Below are 12125 nucleotides of genomic sequence, written 5' to 3' on the forward strand. Positions count from 1 at the left end.
TGTCACCGGCGATAATTTGGGCGTGCATAATGTAGCAGCTCGGGGCATTAATCCATTTACGCAAATTTGCGATACTAGATAAGTCCTATTGTGCGCGCGAGCTGTGATCATTTTACGAATCTTTATCAATATCATGCCAGATTAAATGCGTTACAAATTAATCTTTGAATTGATATAGGTCATACAATGATGAATGGTCAAAATCGGTTTTCCATAACAAAATGTCATTTATAAAAAACAAAAATTTTAACGTATTTAACTGAATTCCGACATATTTCTTTTGCATTTTGTTACATATACACATGTGCAGGCACTCGCAGGCAACGCTAATAATTGATTTTTACTCCAAATATCACAGGTATAAAAAAACGATTAAAACTTTATTAGTTAACTAAACTTATTCCTAATTATTTTAAGCATTAACGTCAGAGACGGATCGATCGCTCTTGCACGAACGGCATCGGTGACGTCTTTCGCAGCCAAATCCGGCATCAGTCAAGCCCGGCCGCGAACCTCAGGACGCGACTGCTGTTGCTTTGTGTGCGCCCAAGGAAACGCCGCCTGTTAACGGCGTTGCCACTCCAAAATTGCGGCAAAGGCGACGCCGCCGCCGCCGCCGTCGCCGCGCGCCGGGGTGAAAGCGGGAACGGCTCCGGGGGCGCGGATGCATTAAACTGGGCGAACTTGCGACAGTCGTGACAAATGGCCGAGTGGCGGCCATTCGCGGGTGCATACTAACGTCATAATGGAACGCGCTGCAGCACAGGCGCTCGTGCGCGTTACCAAAAACCGCCTACCGCATAATTATGGTTCTTTGTAGTCTCCCGGTCGCCCCGTGCCGGTTATTACGCAACCATCCCCCTTCCCCCTAGCAACTTAAGGCACTCGCGGACGCGGACAACCGACCTACGAAAACGCAGTTGCATCTTGTTACGGCTTCTTGTTCGATTACTGTCGCGCACCCTCGTTACGAAGTCGCGTCTCGAAACGCGAAAAGCGACCGGACGTTCCTTCGCAAACGGAAGTCATCCGCGCCGGTATAAGCAGGGAACGGCGAGTGAACCGTTCGCAAAGCCACGGTTTGAGAACTGTCGTGAAAACGGATACACGGACTCCTTTGCTGTTCGGAGTCACCGCGACATGTTGCTGCGTTTCGTGGCGTCAGCGTTTTTCGGGCGGTAACGACGACGAATGACGACGCGGTGGCAGAGCAAAGCGGCGAGCATGCGGCTTCCATCCTGAGAACGCTAACGTCGCTTTCCGCACGAAGCGGTGGTTTCATTTACTCCGGCTCATTTCTCCCGACTCATTTGCATGATAGCCGCGAGTTTATCGTTCGGACTCTTCAAGGAATATCACATCTGTTAATCGTACTATGTTGTCATGATAGTCTCGTAATATTGTACAGACCAAAAGAATCAAGTATAATTACAATGAAATAGTGCTTATAAAATGTGCTCTGAGAAATAGAGTCTGAATTTTATACATTTTGTTACAATTTTAAAAAATTACAGGACTATTCGCACCTTACGATTCGAATTTAAAAAGTAATATTTGTTGTACTATACTTTGTTGTAAATATTTATTGTTAACTACTTGATATTAGAAAACTTTTTTTTAGTAAAAGTATTTATTCAATTTATTTTGAGATACTTAAACGAAACATAGAAGTCAATTCTAATTAACAAGAAGATAGAAATCAATTATTAAACTTTGACAGAATATCGTAAATACGTTAAAGATATTCTGTCATAGTTTAATAATTGATTTCTATCTTCTTGTTAATTAAAAGAATATCTTCATCTATTGCATAGAACTTTAGAAATAGGATATGAAAAGATATTCAATATTGTCTTAAATATAACAAAACGTCTTTTCTATTCGTTATTATCACGAACGATATTGGTAGAACGTCCGCGACGTCCACCATCGTGGTCGCAGAGACACCAAATGATGCGGCGTCGGAGCTCTCGCGGCCTGGAAGAGGACGTCAGGGGAAGAACGGCAACCCGGTGAGGGTGTAGGCGTCGGTGGCGCTTGTGCGTTTTGGTGGGGCAGCGCCGCGGCGGTGGTGCCGGCGGCGGCGGTGGCGGTGGCGGCGGCGGCGGCGTCGGCGGCGGCGGCGGTGGAGGTGGTGGTGGTGGAGGCGGCAAAGCAGGGACGGACAGGCGCGAGGCGCCGTATCCGTGCCACCTCAGTCGACGTCAAGCCGTCGCGACGACGCGTGCGTATTCTATTGTACGTCGGGTATCACGGAACTCGCGAGATTCGCGTGTTCCGCGCGCGACGTGACTTGTCGAGCGTGGTGCCCACCTGTTCGCGTTCGGCGGACGTGATCGCGAAGGGTGGTCCCCCGCGGCGTTCACGGCAAGTGTGCTCCCCATTCCCGGTTGTCCCCCCTGTCCCTCGGATCGCTGAACAAGTGCCCTCGACTACTCCGAAATCGTCCACACGCGCGTGGCTGCGAGAATCTACCGAGGGTATCGCGAAGTACTCATTGACCTGTGTCGCGATGAGGTCTCGATGAATAGCACGACTGTTCGAGTGTCTCAGTCGTCTCGTGATAAATAGAAGAGAATTTCCGAAGGGTACAAAAAGTCCTCTTGTGTACAACTGACTTGTGTTTACGGTATACCTTCGGATCGTACGGATCGTACGTTCAACGAAGAACACGGCCGTTCGTTCGGGTGATCCATTAGTCAAATTCGTTTCGTGTTGACTCGTTTCTGATCGGCGAAAGGATTATCGAAGACGAACTGTATTCTCTATTGGTTCGTCGAGATATCGTCCTGTTTGCACAGTCATCCTCCCTGCGAAGGACACGACGACGGTGCTCCGATAATCCCGATAGTAATCGAGTAACGTATCAATTGATCCGCAAGATAATCATCGTGGAGGATTAAGAGCAGCTGGAATTCCCATCTAAACGTGATCGCGTGATGATTTGTAACATGCCGATGTGCCGTTGATATCGTCGCCCAGTGAGAGCTGTACGCATCCTGCGGAGGAACTCGCGAAAGGAGGCAGCGAGGAGGTGCTCTGGAACGGCGCTCGTTGAAATTACCAGTGAAAAACAGCTTTGGATTATGACTATTGGGTAGGTAGGCCGTTAACGATCCGCATTGTTTCTCTGGGATGTAGTAACATGGTTGAAGTCGTCCGGACGGGTGTAGTTGATTCGATAAGCGTAACTGCGGACAGCTGTTTGGCTAAACATGTGCGGCGGCAGCGGCGGCTGCGGCGGCAGAAGTGCAAGCGTTTTCGAGTTATTCGCCGTGTCCGAATTCCCACATTCCATACTCCGTTCTATTAATGGTGCGACACGGCTTTTACATCGCGCATTCCCTATGTTCGCCCAACGGTTCCGTACGTGACACGTGACATTTAACAGCGTTTAGCTCACGCTACGGTCTAATGTGACTTCAAAGTGGCATACCGTATATTCGCTCCGTTTCGTATGAATTCCCAAATCCGCGTCAACTGTGAATCGTTGTGAAACTGAACGTTAAGGGTCGGAAGAAGAAAATTGAGACATATGCAAATCGATTGCTATTATTTTCCTAGTCTCGATTTCGGAGCTAGCCTACTTTTTAGAAAATTAGTTGACGATTTGACGGTGTTTCGCCAAACGTGCACTTTTTCATTCATGAAAATGCATCGATCGTGCCGCGCGTCGCGAGGAAAATTATCGGAGGCCGTGTAGCATCGACGATGCGTTTTACGCAGTCCCGTGGAAAAGTTTAACGTAATAAACGAGAAAACACTCGGTTAGGTACTCTCGATTAGCGGAAACTCGCTGACTATTTAAAAAACTAAATTCTTTCACGCGAGTGTCATCTTCCCGCGGAAGTGTGCTCGAGCTTCTCTGGAATATAGAAATATGCTTTGAAATCGAACGATTGAATGGCGAGCTGACCTTATCGATTATCAGCGTACGGTGTCCTTCAGTTCGCGAGACATGTGGAAAAGACGGCGTTTCGCACGCGTTACTATTATTTCAAGCCTTCGAGTTACGTTCGCAGAGGCCCTCATTCTGTCGAAACGTTGCACACACTCTTTTATTCCTTTATATAATACTTATTAATAGCAAATGTCGGACAATTGTTCGTGCGAACGTCGATGTTGACCTTCTCTACTTGATACTGCCACGAGCGTTCGACGAGTTACTCGCTTAGTCGTTACTCGAAGTCGTATCGATTGCGTTGTTGAATCGTTCGCTTCGTTATACGCTACATTAGACCTCGTCACGCGCGGTACACATCGACAATGTTAGAATTATGAATGCGACGCATTCATGAATCGGGCACGCCGGGCGGCGCGGCGCGTCGCGATGGACGCGCGCGTCTATAAGCCGTTTGTTTCGAAACCGGCATGATTTACATTTCGGTAACCTAGCTGTTGTGCGTTCCCATAAACATTAGTTAAAGGTAATTGAGGTTTAAGTGATTCTTCGTCTCTTTCTAATTCAATCTCTATAAAGGCCGGCGTGTGACAATGAATTAAACATAGTTAACAAATATTTATGGAAACGAATCTAAAGTAAATACATTTTATAACGTTGGAAACGAAAGTCCATTTTCTTACGAACATACAAAATGCAAGAATATATTATTGAGAATGTTATTTTATTTTAATTTATAATTGTTGCAAATAATTCCAAAAACCGTTTTTCGAAAGTTTAAGAAAATATAAGAAATGGAAACTTGTGTTGTGTTGTTACTCATCGTTTAGAAGCTACAACAGACCATTAGTTAAATATTAAGAGAGCAGTCGAGCATAATCGGAATACTCAAAGTTTCATAGTGAGACTCTTAGTCGCCGGTTATAGGCGGTACACGTGTCATTGAACATTGTGCACCCACCGGCTATAGTTGTAGCACGCAACGATTAAGTCGATGAGTGTTTCTGATTGTTAGAAATTCAATTTTTCCTTAACAGATATTTGGTAGACCGGCGCATTTATTTATAAATCTACATTATTCGATATTATAGATAAATGAACAGTGACTTTTGATAACTTAACTGTATAATAAAACTAACTTAAATGTATAATCAGATCTTTTTTCTCAGAAATAAATAATATTGTACTCTATACTTTATTTATATAATTCTGAATTTATAATTCAATTTCAATTACTTATACGACTCAGATGTTAGAGCGTTTGATGAGTAATGTTGTGTTTTTTAAAAAATTTTGAAAAACGAAACTTACATTTAATGTAAAATATAATCATTACTTTTTTCAACTACTGTCTGCCACCTTAAAGTCAATTTCTCAATTCCATTTCGACAAACGCATGTCAGCACATATCTAATAATAAGCAAAATAAATACGACATTACTTATCGAACTACTTAATATTTATATTTCAATGAAGATTTTGTTGATGTAATAATTAATTCCAAACTGATTATCAAATGTTACGTGAAAGTCTCGTAATACCTTCCGACAATAGCCGATGAATGCGTTATAACGAGCACTTAGCGTCGCGTATTACAGTCGTTACACGTAGCAGAAGGGTTAAATCCGCGAGATGCGATTCGACGTGTTGAGTCTTCCGAAAAAGAGTTTCCCCATTACGTTGTAGGTCGACCGACCTTGCGTCTCGACCGGGCACGTTGCTTTATCGCGGCACGTGACGCTTGTGCCAAAGTCGCGGCAGTCACCACGCTCGCCGCGTATTGTCTGCGCGTAGCTCGTTGCTCGGCACCTTCTTTCGATAGTGAGAAACGACACGGCGAAGTGGAAGACCGAATTGTCGTTCGCGGAAGTTCTCTCGCGTTTGCGGTGCGAATTGAGAAGAGGTCCGCATAGGACGAGCTCGGCTCGAAAGAGCCCTGTCAAAGCTACTATTTTCTCACTTTGTAGACGGAGCACGAACCTCGAAGAGGTGAGTACGGGCTCGGCGGTATTAGCGAAACGGCACCAAAACAAGTGGTGTCGTCCTTGTCCTCGGCGCGGCCGCGGCGTGTCAACGTCCTGGCCTCCTTTCACGGAACCTTTGCAAAAATCCGAGTTTTACTTTGTACTTTGAACGAAAAAGAAACGATCGTTAGTTTGCAAATCGAACATGATACTGAGCTAATTGTTCGACACACTAACAAGGATATGTGTATTAAAGATAATAAGATTTAAATTAGCATATATGTATTTACGATGCGTAATAAGTTTCCTGTTAATAGAGAAGACATAATCATAAGAAGCTGGTGTGTATTGCACACGGACACAATTTACAGTAAAAAAGTAAATCAATTCTTTACTGTGAGGTGATTACTTTTTTCCATTTCCACTGTTTTTCTTTCTCTTTTTTTTTCTTCTTTCTTTTTCTGCTCGTATTATAATTACAAAATCATTAAGAGCGAAATATTTCTTCGGCTGGTATTGATGTTATTATGCATATGTATGAATGTTATTATTAGATTAAAATATCATAAGATACAAACGCATCTCACGAATAGAAATCACATTAGCATTGCATATTATCACATCTGCAAATACATCTACTCTTATTATACAATTATACAATTATAAAATCATAAAAAGGAGATGTTATACTAAAACATATATATATATATATATATATATATATATATATATACAATATATAAATATATAATATGTTCCATTATAACATCGTATATCTTTGGCAAAAAATATGAAATATTTTTGATAAATTAGACCCATTAATTTACAAAATAAAAGCGTCAAAAGTTTTTTATACAGCGGAATATATGACTGTTAATAAAACATTTTAAAAATTTATTGTGTTATAATCTATAAACAACTTGTAAACAACTAAAAATATGCAATGCATGTATATTGCATATTTTTGTCCAAAATTGCAGTGATTATTTGTGTAAATTACGTCAATTGGCAATGTAATTTATATTGATTGTTTATGAACAAACTGTGCCTCATATATCTCTATTTAATGCTATATGATAATAAGACAGATAGACGATGATAGCGTTAAACGATACCAAAATTACAATGAGCGGAGGCATGAAAGGGAAGATAAATGCAAATGGAGAAGGTTAGAATCGCATTTTTATTGCGAGCATTGACGTATATAAGAAAAAAATAAACTTGCATTATTGTAAAATTGATTACGTCAAACAATACCTACAACATACTATCAAAACATCCTTTTAGAATAATTTAGCGCTGATATTGAAGTTTTATCTTATATATACATTTTTCTATTGTCTTTTTCTATTTTCTTGAAACTGCATTTATCGTTACAATAATAACGAATATTTCAGTTTTTTTTTCAAATTATTGATTTAGTATTCAAAAGGCAGGATAAATAAATAAATTTTTTTTCAAAATGTGTATTAAATATATTAGTGTTCAACATCTTTACATTATTTCCATTATTTATATTCAAAGTTAAAATTTGTAATTTTTTTCTTAAGTTATAATTAATGTATCAACTTTTCTATAATCACAATAAGAATTGAATTGAAATTACAAATTGATTGAAATACAATAAAATGTCAAAAATGATTTTGTTGATGTTATTAAAGTTTTCTTAAAATTATAATATCGCAATACACTAACAGTAGATTAAAACATGGCAGTGCTTACTTTCTATCGTTGTATAGTCAACAAGGCCGTATCGTGTGAAGGAAATCCTGCTTAATTGCATTAATAACACCATCGTATCGCGACTATGTTCGGAAATTGAAACTTCTTAGTTCGTGGTGAGCCAAGTGCCTCCTTCAGCGCCCTTCACACCACCGCCGGAGTTTCTCGTGGGAAGAAGCAAGCGGGTGGTGGTGGTGGTGGTGGAGGCGTTAAAGGCGTTCTCTCTGGCACCTCTATAATTAGGCGGTCGAATTTACCGACCTCCCCGAAAGAAAACTCAGAATAAGTTTACGTAACATAAAGTCGTGAAACTATCCCATCACCGCCGTCGTCTTGTTAACGCTCGCTAAAGTTTCGACCGCGGCCTGGTTACAGAGTCGTGAAAAGTGATCCGTATTCATCGCTTTTATGGAGACGCCCACACATTTTTACGACAATAGAATATTTTTTTTCATCTCAAATTCCTGTACGTTGCTGGTGATTGTACATTGATATATGTTACATGTGTATGAATATATGTATATGTTTTATTGTTACATACAATAGAGATGTATGTTACATTGGAACGCGTTTTTCAATTTCTAGTTACTGCAGGGGCTTAAATTTATGCTGCTATATATAATATAACTAGTAGATACGATAATATGTAATAAGTAACCAGTATTCATTACCTTTGTTATTACAATAACGCTGTGATATTATTAGGTCAATGCTATATAAGTAAGCAGAAGTGTGGATGTATTTTATTACGACAGTGTCAAACGTATTATTAGATCAATGTTGCAAGGATAGGTCAAATGCTAATTTAAAAGTCATATGTACATTTCAGTCGAATGCTTCATGACAAAAACCGACATTCGTTTATGCTATATATAAAACAAACTGAATTTAGAAAGATCCAAATTTAAAAAGATGCAACAAATATATGAATATATACCTATACATATACAGAGTAAAATTCTTATATAATTTTAAATTTTCTTTGCATCTGTTTTATATATGACAGAATTAGTCTGGAAAACGCGAGTAAGCGAAATAATTTAAACTGGTCGAAAGAATAAGTTATTTCAGTTTTATATATACATATATTTGTTTTTGGGATTGTTATTTCTTAACATATCGGTCGTCGTTACACATATATAAAAGCCGAAATATAATTCTGAAATTCTATAAATATATGTTTTGCAGTTTACAGTAATATCTTGAATCACAGTTATTCTAGTACGCGAATCGTGGTTGAGTAAGGTTATTGGAATAAACGATAATATTAACATATCCTCAGAAAGAAATTTAACGGGCTCAAGTCTGGTGAATGTAATTTTTTGTTAAATTACAGTAAAATAAATCGATTATTAATACATACTGAACTTCACTATATTGCAATTCTAATACATATTACGTATCTATGTGCGTACATATATATGTATATACAAAATACCTATGAAATTATAAATTGATAGTTTATTAAGGTTATTTATAAATTGTAAATAATTTGAACAGCAGTCGATAATAATGAGAAATTTCTTATCTAATCATTTTACATGGTATGCATGTCCATAACAAATTTTCTACGCGAAAAAGATTGAAAGAAAGATAATTGTTATATAATGTAATGAATATAATAGTTTTAATTGAGAAAAATATATACATATAAAGCAAAATGGGTACAATTAAGTCAGCATTATATATACACTAACCTATTTTTATAATTTACTATTTCATAGTTGTGCTTCAGCACTGTTGTGCTCCCTTTTGTTTCATACTTCCACGATCGTGCTCTAGATGCTAAAGTGTTATTTACACGCAAATGTAATGTGACTCGTAAAACGTTGCGGGATGCATACGCCTTTGGCAAGAATCCAATTTTAAAGTATAAAGCGATCGAATCGAAGATTTGCGAACTGAGCACTTGCGTATTGGGGAATCAAACGGATGTGCCACGCAATTGGTCTGATCGCTGCAAAATGCAAATAAATCGCACCTTAAGGAGATCACGATTTCTTCTGTATGCTTACGTAGGCAGCATCTGTACGCGCTCTATTTATACTTTTTGCACTTGAAAAAACAAGAGCGCTATTTAAAAATCACTTTCTGTATGCTTGCCAATCGCGCGTATCATTGTGCACACGTGTGTGAGTCAATACTAACGAAACAAGACAAAATTGAAGAAAAAGTATTAAAGTTTTGATGCCACAAAGTGTTGAACATATATATAGGCATCATTAGACTACTGGCTATTTTACGTAAATAGCTATTTATTTATTAAATATCTCTGAAAAAAACAGAAGAAACTAGATATTTATTAATTAATTACGAAATACTAATACATTAGAGTGCATAGGATGCTTATGATATTGTCAAGTGTTCTACATTTTATCTTGCAAGTTATTGCAAGAAAATTTCTGTGAGAGATTAATATTTATTTTAATTAAATTTTTAAATTTAAACTAGCTAAAGTTAAAGTAGCTAAAGAGCTACTTTTGAAAATTATCCTGGATAAAAAAAACATCTCTAAGTTTACTTCTAAAACCAATTAAATAATAAAAAATCGATAATTTTAATAGTATATAAATTATTCTAGAAATATAATTCTTTCTAGACGGGTGGAATAACTAAAGTTAACCATTTTTTAGAAAATTTAATTTCAAATTACAGTGACAGGCGTATAGTTTCTCAGTATGCCACACGTAATTGAAGTTTAATGACGTTTTCCAAGAAGACTAAATCCTCAGCAATCTGCATTGCCGTTAACTGGCAAGAACTCAGGTTTATATCTTATTTAGAGCGATAAGAGAAGAGCGACGGCGAGGAATTAGTTAATTAGTTTTGCCGGACGCAAATACCGCGATTGATGTCTTCATTTTCGGACATCGCGGATAGAACGCGCGGACACGCGATTGGTTTATTTCGGGATTTAAAGCGATTCGTTTTGATTGGAAATAATCCGCAGCACCGTCCGGCGACGCATTCTGTATTTTCGCGATTTCGACAGTTTTTCAGCCGTTCCTGGTTTAATCTCGGAATTTCGGATAGCCGCAATTTTTGCGAGACAGCCAATCTACTACGTCGCTAGTTGATTACAACGCATTCGCTCGTTCAGCGCTCGCGCGCTCGCCATGTTGGTTTTGCGCTTTTACACGATTCCTATCAGCGTTTGTTGCAAACATGTATGTCGAATGTCAGAGAAATTATTTTCGACGCATAGAAACGAACGGCTAATTGGAGGACTGGTTGTCAGAATCACATAACGAGTTCATTTCTTCAAAGTTTTTTTCATTTTATTTCGTTTAGCAATTAATCGCATTGATTAATGTAAGAACCAAGCATGGTCACATATAATAGACAGAATGACGAAAAGAAAATTTAAATCTTGATAATTTAAACATAACGCTGATGCGAGTACGTTAAAGCGAATATATTTTATGTAACGACTCATCGTTTTTACTTTTTACTATAACGGCCGCGATGGCGGAGCTACCCAGCGAGTGGCAAATATCTCCGGCTAGTTATCTATGTCAACGTTTCGAACAAGATTGTTCTCCGTATGGTTTATCAAACTACATATCACACAGTCATAATACAGAAATGTACATGTATATTACTTTCGATGTGTTACGTCGGATCTTTGGTTCGCTATCACTGTAATGGGATACGTTCTGCGAAGCGCTCGCCTGGATAGAAGATCAAGTTTGTTTCTCATTATTTATCTTTTTCATTGCGTCATGATGTGCCCATTATCGAGCATATTAACAAGATATGAAACGTGTCTAAATATATAAATGCGTTAATACATTTTAATATTTTGGTCAAAGAGATATATAAAATAGATAAATAAATTTTGTCCTTTCCTAAGTTGAAATTGTGATATTCTTAAACTATCTTTTGTGATACTATAATTTGCATACACATACGGTAAATACTGAAACTCTGCATTAGATGGGGGTCAATTATTAGTTGCAGTTTTTCTCTTGGATTTAAATTTGCATTTATCGCACGTGACTTCGTTTACCGTACCTGGCATGTGGTGTTACAAAAACTGTCTATCGTCGATAATTATTATGAGCATCGCACACAGCATGGCGCCAACAATAGCTTCCCCAGAACGTAGCACAACGCGGCTACGTATATTCTCGTAAACAACATTGTGGGCGGAATTCAAGCACGTAGGTGTTTTTATCGTACGTAAAGTGAGGCACCTGCCGTCCCTTTTCAACAGAAATCTTGAAGTCGGGGTGCGCAACACGATGCTTCCTCTATTTGTAGGCCCCTATACGCTCCTAGGAATAATTATGAACCGGCCGTGGAATGTTTTATGTCTCACTGGTGATGTTCGAGCAAAAGTATTTGAAAATTATTTACGCTGCTTGTGCAATTAAATTTACGCTGGGTTACTATAAAATTTTTATCTCGGCATATGTATTCAAATAATATCTTCGATATAAAACAAGAGTAAAAACAAGAGTATCAAAATAGATGTGGCGGACAGAAAAACTATATTTAGCATAAGAATTAGAAATGCATCCTAAGTTGAATAATTG

General features: G+C 38.5%; 1 long non-coding RNA gene across 3 annotated transcripts in view; it reads left to right on the plus strand.

The window, feature by feature from the left end:
* Window positions 1-12125, plus strand: part of LOC139774592 (uncharacterized) — a 208368-nt gene that overhangs the window by 135050 nt on the left and 61193 nt on the right. Inside the window, exon 1 of one of the 3 annotated variants that reach the window (XR_011718613.1) lies at window positions 2191-3097. The exons of the other annotated variants lie outside the window; for them this stretch is intronic. This is a non-coding gene — a long non-coding RNA (uncharacterized lncRNA). Of the gene's footprint in view, window positions 1-2190; window positions 3098-12125 lie in introns of those variants that run through there. 3 annotated transcript variants of the gene reach the window in all.

This window comes from Temnothorax nylanderi, unplaced genomic scaffold (assembly GCF_030848795.1).
Source record: "Temnothorax nylanderi isolate EJ_2023f unplaced genomic scaffold, tnyl_v1.0 TNYL_tig0083_pilon, whole genome shotgun sequence".
NCBI classification, from domain to species: Eukaryota; Metazoa; Arthropoda; class Insecta; order Hymenoptera; family Formicidae; genus Temnothorax; species Temnothorax nylanderi.